The 3,170-nt window shown below is 41.6% G+C and overlaps 1 long non-coding RNA gene across 2 annotated transcripts; it reads left to right on the top strand.

The window, feature by feature from the left end:
- LOC110430874 lies at positions 573 to 2,581 on the top strand. Of its 2 annotated transcripts, XR_002448271.1 has the most exons (4): positions 579 to 963; positions 1,124 to 1,173; positions 1,375 to 1,498; positions 2,291 to 2,581. It is a non-coding gene; the product is annotated as an uncharacterized LOC110430874 (long non-coding RNA). The 2 variants fall into 2 exon arrangements; XR_002448270.1 differs by having other exon boundaries at positions 573 to 963; positions 1,124 to 1,498.

The raw sequence follows: 3,170 nt of genomic DNA, 5'->3' as shown, positions 1-3,170 counted from the left end.
ATAATTTTGTTTGTTTTGCAATAACAACATTGCACCGGATTTGTGAATGTTAGCGGTGGTACCAAATGGCATAGGCTCGTTTTGGTTAACTAAGGGCGTTCACAATGACAAATAATAATAAAAATAAACATTTTAATGGTGAGTTATGTGAGCTGTGAGAGAGTTGAACTAGTTATTTAGGAGTTGCTAGCTATTTGATCTCTCCTTGATAGCCAATAGAATTCTTCTTATACTAGCTATTTATCAACCATTAAGGACGCCCTAAGAACCGTTAAGTCACTGCTTTGATATTTAAGCACATCAGAAGATGTTAAAACCCACTCCATTCTGCTTGCACCTTAGAAATTGGGGGCATCGGTGGCTTCTGCGAGCGCGGACACATGGTTTGTTCGTTTCGCAAAAAAGGCCCTCTAAATTCATAGAGTCAACCCGCGGTCCAACTCCTCAGTCAAAAACAGTAAACGTGTTCTAATATGTTTCGATTAAACCCCTGAGTTCAATTTTATTTTGATGCGAAGAAGGAAAACAGGTCGTTGTTTTGAGAAGCCCATCGCAGTCTGTTAGAAACACCCCCGCTCCTGTCCCACGCTGGCAACCCTCCGCGATGGCCAGACCTCATGCTCTCTCTCTCCTTTCTCTCCTCTCCCCGCTGCCCCACCTCTGCCCCTCTCTTCCATCTCCTTCCCCTTCCCGCGTAGGCAGAAGCGTGAGCCCCTCCGTGCCCTCTGTTCCATGCTTGGACTCTATGTAGCACGAGGGAGTATGTGGAGCCGTGCGGGATCTGGCGGCGCGCAGGTCCGGCAGCATGCGAGATCTGGTGGAGGGAGAGGTGGAAGCTCTGATTAGTTGTAACTTTCCTCCTCTGTTTAGTCGCCCGCATCCCCCATCGACAGAATGTCCGAGACCTCCGCTGCGGCGACTGGTGCATGACTCCTCCGCCAAGAGCGATCCCAAGTGGGAAAGGTGCGCTGATGTTGTCTTCGGCTGCTAATCCGACAGTGGCGCCGCGACATTCATCTCATAAGATCCGCATGACAATATGTGTTCATCTTTGGGTGTTTCTTTATAAGTGGGTTTTGGATTTGCTCGTTCTCTTTTAATCAGTGTTTCTGATCAATTTCAGATGTAAATAATTGAAGCAAAGGGGCCAGAAGAGTGTCGTCTTTGGTTGAGGTTGGCTAGAACAAACTCGATCCTGCAGTTCTTTGTGCTGCGCAGATTTGCCTCTGTTTTTGTGATGGCCTGGAACAAGATGCTACATCTCAATTTTCTGATCCCATCCAAAGTGTTTTTATTTGTTTGAGATTTAATTAACCGTCTGTTTTTTTCTGAGCAAATAAAGACATCCATTATATTATATCTCATTATAAACAGGTTGCTCTGAGATGCACAAGAGTTGAAGAGCTATTGTTTTTAGAAGAACTGCATTCAAGGTGGTTGCTGCAGCTCCCCAGGAATAAATTATCTTGGAATGTCTCCGATTGGTACAAAAAATTAGGTAAAGTTCTAGATCAAGAAGTTCTCCAACTTCCATGACTGAGCATTCATCACGCATTCACGCTGCAATTTATATTTGCCAATATCCACAGCCAAGTGTTTTTATGCTATAGTTTAGATGTCTCTGGAAGATATGTGCACCGTGCATGTTCTTGAATGCTTCCTAGACATAAATTTATGGCCTAAGTTTCGCATGTTCTTAAAGGCTTCGAACACACATTTATGGCTTGAAAGTTTTGCGGCTACGGATTTTGTTCAGGGGCAACAAAGAGTACTTTTACATAGGCGTATTGTTTGTTAGTTTATCACTGAATATCTAGGTTGCCAAATGTATAGCTTATGGTGCAAAACATATTGCCTGGAGCATTGACTAAAATTACTTCTACTCACACCAGATTATGATCGATTATGATCTCTTTAATTATCCTACTGTGTGTTGTTTGTTCAATACCTTATTGATGAATATATAGGTTGCTAAGAGTATAACATGTGGTGCAAAACACATCACCAAGATCATCATTGACCGAGTTTACTACTACTCTAGACTACTGATTGTGTGGAGGCTTGCGTTTTTATACACCATTAATGAAGCTCTTGGTGCGCTAATATTCTATCTTTTCCTACCTGATCAGGTTTAAGCATTGCACAATATATTTACCTTAAGATGTTTTCAAAAAATGAAACTCTTGCTTCTCATTTAAGTGTTATTGTTATGCTGGGATTTTATAATTTGCTTCAGTCTTTGAGTGTTTGAAGCATAATAGTAATATTTTTTTACCATGCTTCATCGCAGGCCATTGCTAGATGCTGGCATCAGTACAAATTCTCCCCGCCATGCAATGGTCAACACCCTGAAATGTGTTCTAGGATGTCGCTTTGGTCGGTTGTTGAGATTTTCCAATTAGTGTGTTTAAGTTACATGATGCTTAGTTATCCATATTTCATATATTTCTCAACATTCCTTTTGTAATATGTCAAATCACCTATTGCTCACCATCTCTGTTTGGCATTGAAAAAACTTATTACTGTACTTAGTCAACCAGATTCTTCGGTGAGCTATTTAAATGATGGGATTTTTCATTTCCTTTGAAAATTAGGACATGCAGGATATGTGGTTGCACTATTTTGGTAACAGTATTGCTATAGGATCATCTCTCAACCGTTTTTTTTCTGCCGGATGGCGTCCCATCCGTAGGCGGCCTGCTTGCCAGGGTGTTGTTTAGTTCCGAAAAGATTTTGCAATTCCGTACTGTAGCACTTTTGTTTGTTTGTGACAAATATTATCTAATTATGGACTAACTAGGATCAAAAGATTCGTCTCGCGATTTCCAGCTCAATTGAGTAATTAGTTTTTACTTTCGTCTATATTTAATGCTTCATGCATGTGCCACAAGATTCGATGTGACGGAGAATTTTGAAAACTTTTTGCTTTTTGGGGTGAACTAAACAAGGCCCTAGTTGCGTGGTGCAGCGTGTATTTGAGCAAAGGAGAGGGAGTTGCTCGTGGGGGCCGTGCTGAGAGAGGTCGACGCTGTTTCCTTTTGCCTGGGGACGCGTGTGCGCGGGCGTCTTCGGCAAGGGTGCCCCTTGCGGTTGCAACAGTTTTGTTTGAATTTTGTATCTTTAAAATTTTGTGAAGAATTTATGAATAATTTGATATATATTTCTCTGAT

Source organism: Sorghum bicolor, chromosome 10 (genome assembly GCF_000003195.3).
Source record: "Sorghum bicolor cultivar BTx623 chromosome 10, Sorghum_bicolor_NCBIv3, whole genome shotgun sequence".
In the NCBI taxonomy this organism is placed as follows: domain Eukaryota; kingdom Viridiplantae; phylum Streptophyta; class Magnoliopsida; order Poales; family Poaceae; genus Sorghum; species Sorghum bicolor.
This window is presented reverse-complemented; position numbering and strand designations above follow the sequence as displayed.